The following is a 20,416-nucleotide window of genomic DNA, read 5'->3' on the forward strand; positions in this document are numbered from 1 at the left end:
GACAACGTTTATCTAAGTCCAGTAGCTGCTTCCTGGTCTGGTGATAGACCATGAAAATAGACCTTGAGGAGAGACAAGTTATTGCAGCCAGGCAAGCCCCATGACTTGCCCTGGTAATAAAAGCCACCAGCACAGGAACATACAACAGACTGCAAAAGTCCCTAACTCCAAGTCTAAAGTCTAGAATTATCAGTTTTTATTAATTCCTAACAACGGAGCCAGGTAAGAGGTGTTTTATTCATTTGTTATGATTTACTCTCTTGGCAAAATCTTGTGCATTTCATTAGCATCTGGTTTTTTTTTTTTTTTTTTTTTTTATCATTGGAAGGAGACACTAGGACCTTGGTTTTCCAGCTATGTTCTGTGGGGCTCCAAGATTCCTTGGTGAGTGGAGTGGATCTCATGGGGAGGAGAAGAAGGTCAGTGGAGAAAGGGCTGGACTCTAGGCTCTAAGATATTCATCCCACCTTCAACCCTAGCAGTTTTGTTTTTACTAATTATGTATTTGAAAAAAAAAAAGGCTATAATTGGTGTGAAGAGCACTGCACTAGATATAAGAAATCCCTGGGTAAGCATTTACATGTGTCAATCACATGGACTTCTTTTAATTTTAATTGTCTGCAAATCCAGTTTTCACTCTGTGCATGTCTGAAAAAGTGTCCTGAGCACAAGCAGAAAAGAGGAGCCACAAAGCCCATGAACTTGGCTCCTGGGAGAGATCTGCATCTACCTACATACCCTTACACCATGACCATGGATAACATGGGTTTAAAAACAAGGTTTCTGATTGACAACCCTGGTTATTCCATTTCAAAAGCATATATTAGCAGAGAGCTGTTGGAAGCTGACATGTGGAAAACTATTAGAAGCCACAGCAGAGGAAGTAAGTTGAGACTCAGTCACCCACTGCCCTTGGAGGGACTGTCCCACAGTGAGTCAAAGTGTGGACTCTGGAATTCTAACAGATTTTGGTTCATGAGTCAGTTTGGCCCCTTCCTGGCTTTGTGACTTTGGGCCTCAGTGTTCTCTTCTGTAAAATGGGCACAGCAGTCAGACCCTGGAATCTGATAGGGCAGTTCCTTCAGATGACTTCTGGGCTTTCCCTAAACTTTCCTGTTGACCTACTGTAGAAGAATCCCATGGAATACTGGTTAAATCAGAATATTCAGGGGGAGGACCAGTGATCTGAACTTTTAACCAAAGCCTTAGGGGATTCTGAGCTGCCTCCATGTTTAGAAGGCAGCTTGGCAAAACCTGATGTGGTTCTTGGGGAACTGAGTAGTGGGAAGGGGAATCTCCAGTCTTTGGAAACCCTGGCCTTGTACCCACATCCCTTCCTTCCTAGACCTTCATCCTCTCTGTTGGCAGAGGAGTATCTGTCTGGCTACTCTGAAGGTCAGAACTCACTGCTGCTTCTGCCAGGGCCAGAGTGGAGCTAGTCATGACCCCATGAAGGAGAATCACATGCTTTTTTTGCTTTTTTTGTCCTTCAGAAAAGGGTAAAGGAAACAAGGAGGGATCCTTAAATGCCAGTTAAGTGACTTTTGTATATAAGAGTCTAATATGGATGTGCTGGAGGAGACTCTTGAGAGGGCCTTGGATAACAAGATCAAACCAGTCAATCCTAAAGGAAATCAACCCTGAATATTCGCTGGAAGGACTGATGCTGAAGACAAAGCTCTTAAATTTGACCACTTGATGTGAAGAGCTGACTCACTGGAAAAGACCCTGATGCTGGGAAAGACTGAAGGCAGAGGGAGAAGGGGGTAGCACAGGATGAGATGGTTGGATGGCGTCACCGACTCCATAGACATGAATCTGAGCAAATTCTGGGAGACAGTGGACAGAAGAGCAGGGCGTGCTGCAGTCAATGGTGTTGCAGCGAGTTGGACGTGACTCAGCTACCGAGTAACAATAACAACAATAACAATGGATGTCTCTTTAAATAAAAGGTTTATTAAACATATACTCATGTGTTTGGGGAAGGTAAGGAAGGCATATTTTTTGTGCCAGGCTGCAAACTGGCTACATCATCTTAGTTGGTCTTGGAATGTTTTAAGGAGGAAAAGAGCTTTCATTTTTGACTGCAATGTCAAAGTATTATAGTTGTCAACTCAGTTGTGCCTAAATCCATTTTAAGCGGTTTCATTGTAAATAAGACTGAATCCTGTTTTGTGCAATATTTCAGCTTGCACCAAAAATGCGGCAAAGGGAAGGGCACTGTAAACATTTTTAGCCCAATTTGATCTGTGGTTTTCTGTGTCAGACTCAAACTCTTGCCAGGCAGACAGGGCAGTGTTATATTAACAAACACTTCTGTGAAACCCATAGAGAGGGAGGGAGAAGGAGCAAGCAGTAGCCAGTCAGCTCTGCCTAGTCATTTGTTATTGGTTTAACTCATTCCCAGCCCACAGTGTGTGTACAGAACTTGGAACATGCATTTTTGAAAGATTCTTTAAAAATAATGACACACCGACTGCACCCAAACCAGGTGACGGCCTTCCTAGTGTTTGCTTCTACTCAGAGCAGCCACTTGCTGGAGGAAAAAAATCAGGATGATCGAGGGCAATCACCTTTATGTTAACAAAAAAATGACTTGCAGCAGCCTGAGGATTGTATGTATAGGCTGTCAAGTTACTTAAATAATCATGAATGTGGGCATACTACTTGCTACTTTACCATTATGACAATAGCTTCTTTTCCTTTGGAAGACTAGAAAACAGAGATTTGAAAAGTGACTTGTCCAGGTCACTCAGTTATTTAATATTAATCAAAAGAGACAGGGGTCTGAACACATGTGTTTTGAATCCCAAGACTTTTGAAGTTCCACAAGTCATACTACCTTAGCTTATAATATGAAAGAATGCCATGCGATCTCTTCTCTATTAGGCCTTGTTGGAATTATAGCCATGGAGTTGTTGAGAATGCTGGAAAACTTCCATAATTCAAAGCTTCCTGATGCCTCCTACACAAAGTTCTGTGTCAACTGATGGCCCTAGGGACAGAATTTTGGCTTCCCTATGCTGCTATCTAAGGCAATGGCGCCCCACTCCAGTACTCTTGCCTGGAAAATCCCATGGGCGGAGGAGCCTGGTAGGCTGCAGTCCATGGGGTCGCGAAGAGTCGGACACGACTGAGCGACTTCACCTTCACTTTTCACTTTCATGCATTGGAGAAGGAAATGGCAGCCCACTCCAGTGTTCTTGCCTGGAGAATCCCAGGGACGGGGGAGCCTGGTGGGCTGCTGTCTCTGGGGTCGCACAGAGTCGGACACGACTGAGGCGACTTAGCAGCAGCAGCAGCATGCCACTATCTGCTGGCGGATGGCTTCTCCCTCAGTCGTCATCAGTGATTATTTGTGTGTCCCTGGAACCCCACCTTGCTCTGTCTCACAATATGCTCACTAGTGCCCCCTCCTGGTGTGGCGGCTCATCCCACCACTCCTTGGATAGGTGTCCTCAGCTTCCTTCACTGCTAGTGTGTCTTGGCTGTCATCTTTTGCTTTTGTAATTAATTATAATTTGTTCTCCCCCCGGAGCTGAGCAACTGAGGGAGAAGAAATGCAGTTCCCAGCTCTCTTGCTCACCTACTGGGCTCAAGCCTTGGATGAAGATCTGCTTGTGTTCCAGACTGCTTGATTCTCGCTCAATGCACAGGTTTCCTCCCCCACCCCCGGCCCTGCCCCTCTTTGTGTCACATTCCTTCCTTCTGCAGTGACACATTGCTTTGTTTCTAACACGAATAAATGACTCTTCAGATCCTTTTCACTGCTGTTCCTAAGGCTCTCTATCACACTGTATTGCCCCATCGTTGAAAACCCTTGTTAGGCCCAGTGAACAACAGTTGTCACTAAAACAGCAGATTGTTGAGGTGTCCTCTGAAGTTCTTAACAATCACATCTACACTGGTAATTTCCTCTTCTGTTCCAGAGCCAAGCTTGGCTGTGTTCAGTTCTGATCATTGGGTTAATGTTAACAGCTGTTGCTCAATTCACTGTTTTCTTACAATTATTAATATGACTTTGGGAGTGATAACTGCTTCTGTAAAAGAATGGGTGCTGCCTGACTCATGGGGTGTGCTACATACAATTACAGCTCCCCAAAAAGGTGTTAACTGACATGGGAAAAAGCAATCAGGTCAAAGACTAATGCATCGGAGAGCTCTGAAAAGCATTAAAGACACAACATGAGAACTTGTGCATCATGACATTGTAAGCAAAATAATAAGAGTCTTGGAATAGTGGTTGATTAAATTCCTGTTAGAAGCCCTCAGTACTGTTATCTCATGCTTGGTCTCCTAGGCACCCTTGTGCACTATCAGCCAACAAGCTATAATTTCATGCTTGACTGGCATAATATAGACTTAGTTTCCAGATTCTGTGCACAGCCAGGCCGAGCTGCAAAAATTAAGTGCAAAGCTAATAAATAAATAAAGCAATGGACAGAGGTCAAAAGTCAATGCCCAACACTAGCCTGAAATAGAGCAAGCCTTTTGATGAAATACATTTGTATTTTTACTATTTAATTGAAGGACCTTTTGATTATCTGCTGATTAGCCATTTACTAGAACACTTGCTCTGTGCCAGGCATGGTGGTAGGCCTAGAGGCTATCATGATGGGAAAACAGGTACTGATGAGTAGTTGGAATTTCTCAGCAGAAAACCAAGCTGGGTTCCCATCACAACCACTCTATAGTAGAGTCTTTGAAGAGACTTTATCAATGAGATTTTGGTTTGGGCTTTCCCAGCGCTCTCTGTTTATACACTCTTGAAGATTTCTTCTGCAGGGACTTCCCTGGTGGTCCAAGTGGTTAAGAATCTGCCTTGCAATGCAGAGGACGCAGGCATGATCTCTGGTCGGTTGGGGAACTAAGATCCCATATGCCATGGAGCTACCGAGACCGAGTGCTCCACAGGGAAATATCCTGCATGATGCAGGGAAGATCCTGCATGCCACAACTAAGACCTGATGCAGCCAAATAAATAAATAAATATTTTAAAAAAAGATTTATTCTGGAAAGGAGGCACCAATCCTTTTTTAGATGCAATTCATGATAATTATTTTCCCTTACTATACTTGTCTATATTTCAGAATGTTCTCAGGAAAGGCATTCTTCTCAGATCTAATCTCTGTTTAGTAAAGATTCTCCTGAGGTCCAAACACCTGTCTGTGGGTACCCTTTCTTTCTCTCTTTCTAAGATGGCAGTACAAATGACTTGGTATGAGGAATGTAAAGAAAAGAGATAGGAATTTATTGAAATTTGTCAGTCATCAGGACCAAAGGTTTTATTCATTTCTACATATTTTGTGCAGTTAGGATCATCTGAACTTTATAACTCTTGCTGGTAGCAGAATCATATTTAAACCTGAAAAGGGTACTGAATTCCAAAAAAATTCTTTAAGAAATCATTAACAAAATTCTTAAGACTGCCCCCTCCCACTATGTTATAAGCTGAAAACTCTGCTCAAGTGCCTTCTGGCACTTACATTGAATGTAATCAGTTCTTTTCTCTGAGCTTACCTCAGGATAGCATTAATTTAGTCTGATTGGGAGGTAATTTTCTTTAATTAGGCTTTTTTTCACTGTCCTTTAGTGTTTCTATTGTGTAGGCCCTTTGGAGAGGAGGGCTTACAGGTGCCTAGCTCCCACGAAGCTTTGGTCATGAGAACCTACAACTGAGACGGCACCAGTTGGGGGCCTCCAAAGCAAGTTCAGTATTTGTGGTCTGGGGCAGTTTGGGGGATCCAGAGTGAGATATAAAAATAATCATCAATTCATAACTGGATTGAGTGGCAAAGGAGGGCAAGTGAGTCATTCTAGGTCATTAGCTATACAGTGCAAAGTTAGACTGAAGATTGAAAGGTGCTGGAAGAGATCTTGTAATAAACATGATTGAGTACTGTGAATTTAAGTACATTTTTCAAGAGTTAACAAGGTGGTACTTTCTATAGTGTGAGGAGTCGGAGAAGGTGTGCAAGATGGTTGGGGAGAGGTGTGGAGAGGAATAACATTAGTTTCAGGCACCAAATTGAGGGTTACCCTTTTCAAGGAATTTCTGAACCCTGCTCAAGTAAATTGAAAACATATTCTTCTACCAAAACTACTCCAATAAACAAATGCAGAAAATAGTGCTGAATGGGTGCTAGAGATTGAAATCTTTCACAGTGATGTGACAAACATTATTACAGTAAGACTGAAAATTTGGGATTTCCCTGATGGTCCAGTGGTTATGACTCTGTACTTCCACTGCAGGGGGGCCCAACGTTCTAACCCTGGTTGGGGAACTAAGATCCCCAGTGTTGTGTGGTGTGGCCAAAAATAAAATAAATATTCAAATTGTCATTTGCTTTGTAAAATCCTTGAAAAAGTTTTTAAAAAGACTAACACTTTGTTGTATTCTTGCTTCCTCAAATGAATGGGAGTGGATCCAGATTTTGTGGAGCCTGAAGGTTACCCAGTCTGGGGGACCCTCCCTAACAGAAAGAATATAAACTTTGGGTATAAAATAAAGACAGATTCTTTACAAGGGGCTCCCTCAAGTGAAGGGTCCTTAGAGTTAAATGCCACTGATTCTTGGTAAATACACCTCTGCATGTACAGCTGTGTTCTAAGCCACATCATGGGCAGGGCCCAGCTCTCCAGTCATGTCAGTAGGAGGCAGGCAAAGGTGAATGTGGAAACTCTGGTTCTAAGTTTCACATTTCACTTAGCACATGTTAGAAGGTACTTGTTGATCCCTTAGGAAGGGAACTCGCAGTGAGACAAACAGCAGAACTTATGCTTCCTTCTGCCCAGCAGGCCCTGATCCAGAATTTATTGAGCTGAAAGATTCCTCATGAAACACTTTATAAACCTCTGGGGACATATTCCTGTTTATCATTGAACTACCTTAGATTTAAAACACCTCACCCAATGCTATTATCTAGTAGTCACTAGAGCAATCAGTTCGGTTCAGTCGCTCAGTTGTGTCTGACTCTGCGACCCCATGAACTGCAGCGTGCCAGACTTCCCTGTTCATCACCAACTCCCAAAGCTTGCTCAAACTCATGTCTATAGAATCGGTGATGCCATCCAACCATCTCATCCTCTATTGTTCCCTTCTCCTGCCTTCACTCTTTCCCATCATCAGGGTCTTTTCCAATGAGTCAGTTCTTCACATCAGGTGGCCAAAGTATCGGAACGTCAGCTTCAGCATCAGTCCTTTCACTAGAGCAACAATCACAAATAAAATAACCTTCAAGGCCAAACAGCTGTCAAGGCCATCCAGCTTACACTGAATGTGTCAAGATTAACTTGAGCAAGTTGTTAAAGTCAGACAATGCTTTAGACATATACCCCTATGAATACTATAACATATTTTATTTCAAAAGACCAAGTGAACTAAAAATTAGCTGCAAAAATTCCTATTGGGCAATCTGTTTTATTACTCAGGTCAGGTATGGTGTACCTTGTATGTCTTTAAGGCACATACAGGCACACACACACATGTGCATGCACACACACACAAACATGCCTCTCTTGGTGAAAAGACTCTTCCTTCTATCTTATCTCTCTTTGAACAAATTGCCAAAACAATCCTCAAATACTAGATAATATAATCCTCAAAAGCTGGTAATATACAAAAGCTTGTAATAATACAAGCGGTAGTGTTGCCATTCATGGCACTGACACTTTGACTGTTTCTCAAATCTGCAACTATCCTATTTCCTAGTCTTTATTCCTTTATCCACTGAAATGTCTGCTATGGGCGGTTTAGACACCCAGAGGAGGAGATAATGGTTTTGACCTTAATAGATGGTTTGACTGTACAGCACATTCCATAGACTTAATACCCAAAGAGGTTATGGATGCTTTTCTCCTTGGTTGTCTTCCTCTTTATATTGGAGGGACTAATTTTGTGTGATCATGCACACACGAGCACATGTGTGACAGGAAATGTTAAATTCTTTTTGATTTTTCACTTTGTAGTGACAGGAACGGGAGGGCAGTCTTTTAAAATCCTTCTCTTTTTCCAGGCAAAGTGTGGGAATGAAGGGTGAGAGTAAGCCAGTTTTCAAAATGAGGTGTTCTAGCAAGATGTTAAGAGAAAAAAAAAAGTAATTTTTAACTGCTAAGAGAGAACTGCCACAAGTGGTGATCAAATCAATAACATGGCTTCATAATGTGGTCTGGGATTCAGCAAGGAAATGCTATAAAGAGAAAATGGTAGGAGTCCCCACTGGGTTCCCCCAAAATGAATAAAGGGTCTGCTGGACCTTGGAGGGCTGTGAAAGTGGTGTGACTATCATTGATTCTTTTGATGCTGTCAAAGATGATTCATGGTTATGTATAAAAGGAGGCGCTTTTGTTTGCTATTTGTAAGCTAAAAATGACAGAGGATATACATTTTGTTTACCTCGCTTTGCTGCCTCTGAAGCCTGTTTCTGAAATGTCCTGTGAGTTCCTTTTAATGAGTCTCTCTTTGTGATCTGAGCTCCGAAGAAGGTCCTGAGCTGACTACTCGAGCAAAATTGTATCCAAACCAAGAGCCAGGTGTAGTGATCAATGATCTGAACAGCTTGCATGTTATGGCTGAAAGAATGGCTTACCCATCAAACCCACATAACTCTTAGAACAATGATTTCAGCTTTTGGGCTGGAAATGATTTAAATGAAAGGTTATTTACAAAGGGAACAGCAGGGAGAAGAATCATGTAAATTAGATTCATTAAGTGGACAGATTCACTCACAGTTCATTTTGGAATAATTTATGCCAGTTTTCTCTGATGTCATCTGTTATTCAGGTTAATAATCAGTCATGCTCATTATTAACTGATGGAGGTTGCTTTGTATTTTGGCAGAGGGAGGCATATTATTTGGGAAAGCTCCTATCAATATTCCTATGAATACTTAGCTTTCAACAGAGGTAGAGGGTTTATCTGCAAAAATGTAACTCTTATTTTTCCAAACAATTCAGTATTTGGATGCATTTAGTTCCATATTCTCAGGAGGCTTTGCAGAAGAATCTATCATTCTTTACCAGTGTAAAAACAGTCAGGACCAAAAGAAAACAGGGTAAATGCTCACTCTAACTTTCTAGTGCTTTCTGCTTAGAATTAAAAGATAATATTTCCCTCTGAGATCTGGAAGAAGACAGATATACATCCAAACACCACTACTGTTCAACTTTGCCCCTAAGGCCAAACTTTTTAAATAATTGAAAAAATAAAACTTGTAATTGTGGGTACAGAAGAACTAAAATTTTCATTATTCACAGGTGATTTAATTACAAATATAAAGAATATGAAATAACAAAATTGTAAGAATCAATAATTTACTTTAACAAAATCACTGAATTTATTAACATAAAATTATTGTATCTCTATATTTAAAAAAACAAATAAAAAAGTAAATTAATAAACAAAAAAAAAAAAAGAAAAAAAAAAAAAAAAAAAGATAATATTTTAAAATATATTGAGACATCTCTGTTACAGGCCACATTCCAGATCTCTTCAGAAATATGATATGATGAGGAGGACCATTTTTAAGATTTTATGATCAGAAAATTAAGTTTAAAGCTCCATTTTACAACTCCACCAAATGGAAGAAATGTATGTATCTAAGAAGATAAGACATTAATCCATTTAGACCTTCTGAAATTCTCGGTGTAGCTATAGTCCTTTATGTGCTCTCATTTCTGTGTAATTTAGTGACCATGACTTTGAGAAGGTGACAAGCATGATGCCCACTATTAATGTTGCTCTCTTTAAAAAAACAAAAAATTTCCTGAAATGTAATTTTTTTTTTCAAAAAATATTCGATCCTGTGCAGTATTTTACATTTACATCATTTCCCATTTATAAGTCTTTCTTGTTTCACTGTGTTAGAGGAGGTTAGAGGAAAATAAAAGATGCTAGGTAGTTCTTTTTAAAAATTCAAGCAAACAGTAACAATCAGAATGTTCTAAGCTATCCTGAACATAAAATTTGAAAGAAGTAAAACTGGTGAGAGGTGACTTACGTAAGAGCTGGATTAAGGAGAGAGTCTCCAGAAAAATGCTTGAACTTTTTGCTGCATAAAAGAATAGAGGGGATGCTGGACATGGACTAATTTTGGAGGGGAAATTTCTGAGTTTAAGGCATATGCGTGGGGTTATCAAGTTACATCTATGTACCTGGAGTTTGATAGAGGTTTAAATTTGTGACTTATCTCTGTTTCCCTGTTATTTTAATCCAAAAGCAACACTTCATGGCAAATAGAAAGGGAAAAAGTAGAAGCAGTGACAGATTTTATTTTCTTGGGCTCCAAAATCACTGCTGATGGTGACTGCAGCCATGAAATTAAAAGATGCTTCCCCCTTGGAAGGAAAGCTATGACAAACCTAGACAGCATATTAAAAAGCAGAGATGTAACTTTACTGATGAAGGTCCATCTAGTCAAAGCTAGGGTTTTTCCAGTAGTCATATATGGATGTGAGACTGGACCATAAAGAAGTCTGAGTGCCAAAGAATTGATCCTTTTGAACTGCAGTGTTGGAGAAGATTCTTGAGAATTCCCTGAACTGCAAGGAGATCCAACCAGTCCATCCTAAAGGAAATCAGTCCTGAATACTCATTGGAAGAACTGATCCTGAAGCTCTAGTACTTTGGCTGCTTGATGTGAAGCACCGACTCATTGGAAAAGACCCTGATGCTGGGAAAGATTGAAGGCAGGAGGAGAAGGGGGCAGCAGAGGACGAGATGGTTGGATGGCATCACTATCTCAATGGACATGAACTTGAGCAAACTCTGGGAGATAGTGGAGGGCAGAGGAGCCAGGTGTGTTGCAGTCCATGTGGTGGCGAGTCAGACACGATTTAGTGATTGAATAACAAAAACATAGATGGGCACTTAGAGAATAGGGTAAGAAGAGAAGAGGGCCTTGGATAGAAACTTGATGAATTCCATCACTTAACAGAATAGGAAGTTGAGCCTGAAAATGACTAACCAGAGACACAGGAGGAAACTCAAAGAGAGTGCTGAGTCAGGGAAGTCAAGAGAAAGTGTATGACAAGAAGGGAGCCATCAACAGTATCAGTTCATTTCAGTCACTCAGACATGTCCGACTCTTTGCGACCCCATGAACCGCAGCACGCCAGGCCTCCCTGTCCATCACCAACTCCCGGAGTCCACCCAAACCCATGTCCACTGAGTTGGTGATCTCATCCAACCATCTCACCCTCTGTTGTCCTCTTCTCCTCCTGCCCTCAATCTTTACTTAAGAAAAGAATGCACTGTTTCAACAGTTTCATGTGCTACTAAAAAGACATGTCAGAAGAAGACTAAAACATACCTGAATGGTTTAGAAACACGGGGGTCATTGTGGGCCTAACAAAACAGATTCAGTAATGTCGTTGAGATGGAAGACAGAACTGAGTGGGGCAAGGATTGAATAGAAGGAGAACAAATGGAGACAGTGACTATTGTCAATTTTTCTGAGAATTTTGACTTTAAAAGGGAAGGTAAAAGAAGATGATTGATGAAGGTGTTGTGAGGTTACTTAAGGTTGTATTTCTATGAAAGTGAAAGTCTCTCAGTTGTGTCCAACTCTTTGTAACCCCGTGGACTATACAGTTCATGGAATTCTCCAGGCCAAAATACTGGAGTGGGTAGCCTTTCCATTCCCCAGGGGATCTTCCCAACCCAGGGATTGAACCCAGGTTTCTCACATTGCAGGTGGATTCTTTACCAGCTGAGCCACAAGGGAAGCCCAAGAATACTGGAGTGAAGTATTCTTCACTCACAGAAGGAGAATCCCCTTCTCCAGGGGATATTCCTGACCCAGGAATTGAACCAGGGTCTCCTGTGTTGCAGGTGGATTCTTTACCAACTGTAGTTGGTGTAAAGTAGTTGAGACTTAAGGTTGGGGGGAGGGATAAACTGGGAGTTTCAGATTAGCATATACACATTACTATATTTAAAATAGATATTAACAAGGACCTAATGTATAGTGCAAGTTACTCTGCTCAGTTCAGTTCAGTTCAGTCGCTCAGTTGTGTCTGACTCTTTACAACCCCATGGACTGCAGTACGCCAGGCCTCCCTGTCCATCGCCAACTCCCGGAGTTTACTCAAACTCATGTCCATTGAGTCAGTGATGCCATCCAACCATCTCATCCTCTGTCATCCCCTTTTCTTCCTGCCTTCAATCTTTCCCAGCATCAGGGTCTTTTCAAATGAGTCAGTTCTTCGCATCAGGTGGTCAAAGTATTGGAGTTTCAGCTTCAACATCAGTCCTTCCAATGAATATTCAGGACTGATTTCCTTTAGGATGGACTGGTTGGATCTCCTTGCAGTCCAAGGGACTCTCAAGAGTCTTCTCCAACACCACAGTTCAAAAGCACCAATTCTTAGGCACTCAGCTTTCTTTATAGTCCAACTCTCACATCCACACATGACCACTGGAAAAACCATAGCCTTAACTAGACGGACCTTTGTTGGCAAAGTAATGTCTCTGCTCTTTAATATGCCATCCAGGTTGGTCATAACTTTCCTTCCATGGAGCAAGCATCTTTTAATTTCATGGCTGCAGTCACCATCTGCAGTGATTTTGGAGTCCCCCAAAATAAAGTCTGTCATTATTTCCATTGTTTCCCCATCTATTTGCCATAAAGTGATGGGACCAGATGCCATGATCTTAGTTTACTCTGCTCAATATTCTGTAATAATCCAAATGGGAAAATAATTAGAAAAAGAATAGATACTTGTATATGTATAACTGAATCACTTTGTTGTACACCCAAAACTAGCACAACATTTTGAATCAACGATACTCCAAAATAAAATAAAAACTTTTAAAAAGTATTTCAAAGTATTTAGTTGAGAAGAAGTGGTTGACAATATAAGAAAAATGAAAGTATAGAAGTAGGTTGGTTTTAATGTTTGACAGATAGCTGGGAGAAATTCCCATCTAATGGCTTCTATTCTCTGTGAAGGAGGAGGGGAGAGATGACAGCGTGATGGGAAGTTGGAGAGTTGAAGTTTGAGGAGCGCAGATGTAGGCTCGAAAAAGTAAAGATAAAAATTATGCAATGTGTGAAGTAAGAGAGTTGAGTGGTATGGAGTCATGTGAGGTTGGTGATTAACAGTTTATAAGGGAACCAGTCTCCCCAGGTATGTAACTCTAACTAGTCTCAGCAACTCAGGTGCAGTTTCCCCCAAAAGCAGAGGGTTGGGTTTATCAATGCTTGGGGTTTCGCCAGATGGGTATACCAAAAGGACAACAGATGTAGAGGAATACAGAGGGCTTGTAAGGGTGTTATTGAAATGATGGGGCATGGATTCCAATCTAGGTAACTAGAAAACTGGGGAAAGGATAGACCTTAGTGAACTGGAATCTCCATCACCTCAAAGAAGGGTCTCATCTATGCATATGCCAGTCTTAATACAGCTTGTCTTCAGAAGGAGGAAAAATAATGTCTTATTTAATGTTATGAATATCTGAATAAAGAATTTCTTTTTAATTAAACTAAAGGGCAAAAGAGAACTAAGTCAAATTTTAACTATTCCCTCTCCCCTCAAATTTGTAGGAAGGTCCAAGCATAGACTAAACAGATTTCACAGACCAGTTCAGACTTGTATAAATCCTTATCTGAAAGTGGATTTCTCCCCATATTCCAGTTAAAACTCTCTCAGCATAATAAATTTGTGGGGAAAATGTTCTCATATTTTTATTTTGCTAAGGGTAAAGTGAAAGTGTTAGTTGATCAGTCCTGTCTGACCCTTTTGTAACCCCATGGACTGTAGCCTGCCAGGCTCCGCTGTCCATGGGATTTCCCAGGCAAGAATACTGGGGTGTGTTGCATTTCCTTCTGCAGGGGATCTTCCTGACCCAGGGATTGAACCCGAGTCTCTTGCATTGCAGGCTGCATTGTAGGCAGATTCTTTACCATCTGAGCCACCAGGGAAGCCCAAGGGTAAAGGATATACACAAAGAACTGGAGACCAGATAGGAGAAAAATGGAGAGAATGAAGAGCATAACTTTACTCATAACTTTACTAAAAAACTCATTTAGTTTTTCCATTATTCTCAGCAAAATGAATGCTGAGCTAATTGAGAAAGAAAACTGATACTTGATGTTGTAAAAAAATATACTTAAAATGATCATGTTAAAGTCTCGTTTCTTTCTCAGTACTCTGTGGCCTTTTCGTATTATATTATTTTTATTGAAACCTTTGGATAAAATGTAAAGGAAAACACTTGCTATTAAAAAACAAGAGAAAAATCATGAGAAAGGCCATTACGTACAATCTCCACAAAACTTTTCAGATGACTGTTGTCAATTTCTTTACCAAGTAGTATCATGGCCAAGGGCAAATTTAACTTGCCTTTTTTCCAGAAAGGAAAATGCCTAGTTATTTTGGAATAGCAAATGAAAGGAAATGGAATTTCTTCTCACCAACTAAACCTCAAATAAACAAAAAGCATCTAACAATTCAAGGACATGAACTTGAATCTGGCAGGAGGCATACTGAAGCAATTGCTAGACTCTCAGAATGTGCCCATCTGTGAGCCTATGAGATAATGGATAGCATTTTTCTCAGCGAGGAACATTCAAGATATATTTCATCTTTGAATTTGGCCAAGTACTGGTTCAAGAATGTTCACAAGCATGGCAATTAATCATTGAGGGCTTTAATAAAGAATCAGTTTTATGTATGGTTTAATCAGATGGTATCTTGGGAAAAGAGCAGAAATAGTTTTGTTTGTTTGCATTAACAAACAGAATGATGAGCCAGACAAAAGAGGAAATCAAGAAAATCACTGAAGGAAACAGATAAGTGAAAAATAAAAGTCAAATTCAAAATTCCTCCAAAAAGAATTTGTTATAAGAAAATGTAAATGTTTTCGACTAAATCAGAAATCAAATAGTGGAAGTCCACAGAGATAAAACACTAGATAAGGAAAGGGTCCCTGGATGGGGCTGTCCCAGGTCATGGCTTTTAGTTCCACCTCTGCTGAACCTCAGTTTCTCTTTCTGTAAGAAGGGAAGAATGTCTCCTGCTCTGTGCTAGAACAGAAAAGCCACCCCTGTGGTCATTTGCCCTCTCTCATCCACAACCAGCCTTAGCAGAGAAGCTATTTCTAACTCTCGCTTGAAAAAATTATTTCAGAATCAAGTTGATGAAGATCCAGTTAGAAAAAAATATTTGAAAGGTGACAATTTAAGGAGCATCATAAAAAAGATGAGTTCATGGTTTGTTAGAAGTGACATAAGATTTCTTTCTTTGTTTCTATCACAAATAGGGTGAAATCAGTTCTTCCCGAAAGCTGATGAAAAGGTAAGCAGCTATTGACAACAGCTTATTGGACTTTATTCCATTTCTTTCCTTCATTTTCATGTTTGTTTCTTGGGTTGAATCATAGGAAGTTACCATGTCAATTATTTACTTCAATTATTTACTACATGCCATCCAAAGGGGATATTACATCTTGTTAAATTTGCAAGGATAAAAACATGACAAGTGCACCCTATTCATGGAGAGTAGATTCCAAACATACAACAGGGAGCCAGAGGTGTCTTTCTTTTCTTCACACACAACCATGGGAGAATATACACTTCTTTTCATAAAAGTGATTTTTTGGGGGACCCATTTCTCACAGAAGAATTTGTTTTAAGCACTCTTATTGGGCAGTGTGGTACTGGTTGGAAGCATAAATAGACATGCAAGACTGAAAAATGAATTCTAGTTTCCAAGCCTATTAAAAAAAAAGTGGGGGATACTGTGTGGGTATCATGGGTTGTCAAAGCCTCGGATTTCTGAACTTGCAGGAACAGTGCTCTGTGTTGGTGGAGTGGTCTTCCTGGTTAGAGAACAGGAAGGAGGACTTTCCTGTGTCCAGGGGTTAGGATTCTATGCTTCCACTGCAGGGAGCTCGGGTCATCCTGGATCAGGGAACTCATGGGAGGCATGCTTCCACACGCCTCATCGCACAGCCAAAAAAAAAAAAAAAAAAAGAAATAAAATAAAGAACAGGAAGGGGCATTCCAGGTCCTCACAGATGAGGAGACTGGGGCTGGAAGGGGTTGCCTCAAGTTCACATAGCCCACAAAGTCAGGACCCCAAACAAGGACACCTGACTCATAATCTTGCTGCTTTGTGATCTCTGGGGACCAGCTGTGTACTCTTTGAATACAATTTCTGGTTTAGCTGGTGAATGCTTGACTTTCTCACAAGGAATACTCTATTCACTTAATTGCTTGAATGTAATGCTTGCAATCATATTTTATGATAGAAACATAAGCATTTTATTTTCATGGCCAGATGGGATCTCCAAGAAGTCTTCTGATCGTGGGGCAGGAGGAGGTCAGCTGCCCCGGGTCTCAGCAGACTGCAGCCATGGGAACCCTGTCTTTCCCTGACCCCTGGATACAGGGAGACTGAAGTGGTACATACACATGGAGTGGTCCTACCTCTATGTGCCTACTCCCAGTGGGGGACACATGGCATGTTTGGACCACTGTTGAGCTGGAACAAAGTTATTTTGCTCAAAGAGACTGTGGGTGGGCTTAACAGACAGAGGCAGTAAAAATTGCCTTTTTGCTCCTGCAGAAATAGGTGCTGCCAGGTCAGTCCTGGAAACCCCTCTCCTTGGGCTGGCTAAGCTTCAGCCCATGGGATTAGGGAAAGCTGTAGTGTGTGGTTAGGAAGGAGGGTGGAACACGTCAATTCATATCCCTAAATAAGAGTAACAATAACAAACTTTTATTGAGGGTCTATTTTTTTCTAAGCTCTATGCTAGATATGTTCAAGATTGTGAAACTTACAACAGTCCTGAGGGCTAGGTATTATTATCATGATCATCTTCATCATTTTACAGATTAGGGAATTAAGGTTCAGAGAGTTTGAGTAAATTCCGCAGTATCACACAGCTAGTAAATGACAGATAACCAAACCTAGCTATTAGACTCACTCCCATGCTGCTCCAGGCTACTGAGTTTGAACTTGAGTTGGTAGGATATGGTATCAGGGCTGTACTCATAATATAAGTTAACCTGAGGTTTAATTTAAGCAAAGTCTGCAAATAGAAGACAAATTGATGAGACTGAATTTTCATAAAATACTAAAAATGTGTTATACCTCTCTTTGAGTAGAATTTTAATTGCAGAGCATCTCCCTCTAAGAGAGCAGCTCAGGAGAACAAAACAAGTTCACTCAGAGGTCAAGAGAACTATATTTGCCAGGCAGGACTGGCCCAGTGGTTCATTTTCCCAAAGAAAGGGTTCAACAAGAACATGGTGCAGGTTCTTATAAATAGGTTTCTACCTGGGGGAGCTGGGACCAACCACTCATCCTCTCCCCAAGAGGATCCAGTATGTTCCTTATCTATGAAACTTTGTTCCAAAATTTCAAAGATGCAAAAGAAAAGTGTGTGCCAGCCCCTGTAGGCCAGCTGTTGTACTGGTGTTGTTTAGTTGCTAAATTGTGTCCAACTCTTTTGCAACCCCATGAACTGCAGTTTGCCAGGCTACTCTGTTGATAGGATTTCCCAGGCCAGAATACTGGAGTGGGTTGCCATTCCCTTCTCCAGAGCATCTTCCCAATCCAGGGATTGAACCTGCATCTCTTGTACCTCCTTCCATGACAGGTGGTTTCTTTACCACTGAACCACACGGGAAGCCCCCTATTGTACTGTACTAGTGTACTTTGAAGGTACTGTAAGATTAATAATTTTTCTTTATTGTTTATATTTGTTTTTTATGTATTATTTGTGTGAAAAGTATTGTAAACCTATTACAGTACAGTACTATATAGCCGATTGTGTTGGTTGAGTACGTAGGCTAACTTGAACGAATTGGACTTAGGCACACACTCTTGGAATGGAACTCATTTATATGTAGGGGATTTACTGTAGTCTTCCTGTCTCCTGTTTCTGTGATGGGCAGAAGCAGAGGCTTGAACCCCACCCCACCCCCCACCCCCAGCTACATGCAGCCCCTCACCTCCTAAAAACTGCACTTCCCTGGCCCTTCCTCTCTGCAGCACTGAGGCCCTCAGTAACGCAGCATAAAATTCTATGGATTGGGGGCCAGGGTTTTCTAGCATCTACGTCTTTTTTTTTTTTTTTTCTAGTCCCATTGCAACTAGTTCCATTTAGGGCCTTGTTTCTTTTCCCTAATCAATGCTGTTATATAAGTCTTTCTAGAACAAGACTGTCACTCCTGTCTACAGATCATCCAGTTCTCCATTAGCTGCTGAATCAAATCCACACATTTTCAGCTGATGTAATACTCAAAATCTCCACAGATTTCCCCAAGAAAAGCCTTTTAATCCCTTCCTCTCTCATGGCCAGCCCTACATGGGCCAAGCTGCTGTCTTCAGTCTGTTCCAGGGACCCAGTCTTATCTTTATGTGTGACCTTTGCTTCATGCGGAAAAACTTACTAAGCATATCTTGTGTTTGTTTGATATTTCTGAGTTTTCAAAGTGGTTTCACTTACCTTACTCCATTGGAAAATTGTAGTTACTAAGTGGGGCAGATATGGTTATACTCATTTTGTAGATCAGAAAATGTTGGCTCTGAACAGGCCTAGAGCCTGAGGTTCTGCAAATGAGAGGCAGGCCTCCTGAGCCAGATCTTCAAATTCCCTCTATCCACAGCTCTGGGATGCTTTTCTTGCTCCTTCATCTGCCTTTCCTCTGGCTCCCTCTGGTTTCTACTTGTCAGGTTCTGCCCTTTTCTCAAAATCCTGCTCAAGTTCACTAACTCCATGAAATCTTCCAAAATAACCTAAAAGAGTCCATGGTTCTCTCTTCCGTAACTCTTATAGCTCCTAATCCAATTTCCCTGGCACATAAAGCAATTAGGTGAGAAGGCCTGAGAGTTCCTAAATAAGGGTTTGAGTCAGCAGAGATCAAGGTTTCAAGTCTTTCTGATTAGGATCTCCATTAAGAAACATATTTTATATCACAAACTAGTACACACACACACACACTCATACCCGAAACAAGTTTCAAGATACAGCATTTTTATTCTGCAATGTCCTATCATATTTTCTCTAGTCTATTATTATTCTTTTTATTAAAAAGTGCTAGTTAGGAGCCCACTAAATTGATTATGAGAACCACGAATGAGTCCTGGTCAGCAGTTTGGAAAACTCTGATTTAAATCTAATCTGTCCTTTTAAAAGGCCTAGATGACATTTTCAAAGATTTGTAAAAAGACTGAACTAGTAAGAGAACTGTGTTCATTGGGGGTTTAAGCTGTAGTTCCTATTAGGAACACAAATGCCTCATACAAAGGTTAGGCCAGGAAGGACGTGCTGGAGAGCACCAGCTTTACTTGCTGGGAGGTCAAGAACAGATTTTTTTTTTCCCCCAGCTTTATTCAGGAATAGTTGACAAATAAAGATACTATATATTTTAAGGTGTATACACTGATATTTTGATGTATATATACGTTGTGAAGAATCGATACTTTTGAATTGTGGTACTGGAGAAGACTTTTGAGAGTCCCTTGGACTTCAAGGAGATCAAGCCAGTCAATCCTAAAGGAAATCAACCTTGAATATTCTCTGGAAGGACTGATGTTGAAGCTCCAATACTTTGGCCACCTGATGCGAAGAGCTGACTGATTAGAAAAAGACCCTGATGCTGGGAAAGGTTGAAGGCAGGAGGAGAAGTGGGTGAAAGAGGATGAGATGGTTGGATGGCATCACTGATTCAATGGACATGAGTTTGAGCAAGCTCCGGGAGATGGTGCAGGACAGGGAAAGCTGGCGTGCTGCAGTCCATGGAGTCACAAAGAGTCGGACGTGACTGAGCAATTGAATAACAACAATAATACACTGAAAGGATTATCACAAGCTAATTAACAAATTCATCACCCCACATAGTAACCTTTTTTGTTTGGTGGTGAGAACACTTAAGATGTATACTTTCAGCATATTTCTAGTACACAGTATAGAATTACAAACTGTAATCACCATACTGTATATTAGACGCCTAGAACTTACTCATCCTGCATGACGGAAGCTTTGCCCCCTGTGACCCACATCTCTTCATTTCCCCTAGTTTCGCCCCTGGTAGCCGCCACCCTACTCTCTGCTTTTATGAGTTTGACTTTTGTGGCTCCACATGTACGTGAGATTATGCAAGGACCAGCATTCTTAACAGGCTAATTTTTTTTTTTTCATTCATTTTTATTAGTTGGAGTCTAATTACTTCACAACATTGCAGTGGGTTTTGTCATACATTGATATGAATCAGCCATGGAGTTACACGTATTCCCCATCCCGATCCCCCCTCCCACCTCCCTCTCCACCCGATTCCTCTGGGTCTTCCCAGTGCACCAGGCCGGAGCACTTGTCTCATGCATCCCACCTGGGCTGGTGATCTGTTTCACCATTGATAGTATACATGCTGTTCTCTCGAAACATCCCACCCTCGCCTTCTCCCAC

General features: G+C 41.0%; 1 protein-coding gene and 1 long non-coding RNA gene across 4 annotated transcripts in view; one reads left to right on the forward strand and one right to left on the reverse strand.

Annotated features, from left to right (window-relative positions):
* SLC9A9 (solute carrier family 9 member A9) overlaps window positions 1-20,416 on the reverse strand; it is a 676,865-nt gene that overhangs the window by 106,656 nt on the left and 549,793 nt on the right. The gene's annotated exons all lie outside the window — the stretch shown is intronic.
* The window catches only part of LOC133073799 (uncharacterized), a 35,548-nt gene continuing 15,284 nt past the window's right edge, over window positions 153-20,416 (forward strand). The window contains exons 1-2 of the long non-coding RNA XR_009697047.1: window positions 153-222; window positions 15,263-15,297. This is a non-coding gene — a long non-coding RNA (uncharacterized LOC133073799). The remainder of the gene's footprint in view (window positions 223-15,262; window positions 15,298-20,416) is intronic.

Source organism: Dama dama, chromosome 19 (genome assembly GCF_033118175.1).
Source record: "Dama dama isolate Ldn47 chromosome 19, ASM3311817v1, whole genome shotgun sequence".
NCBI classification, from domain to species: domain Eukaryota; kingdom Metazoa; phylum Chordata; class Mammalia; order Artiodactyla; family Cervidae; genus Dama; species Dama dama.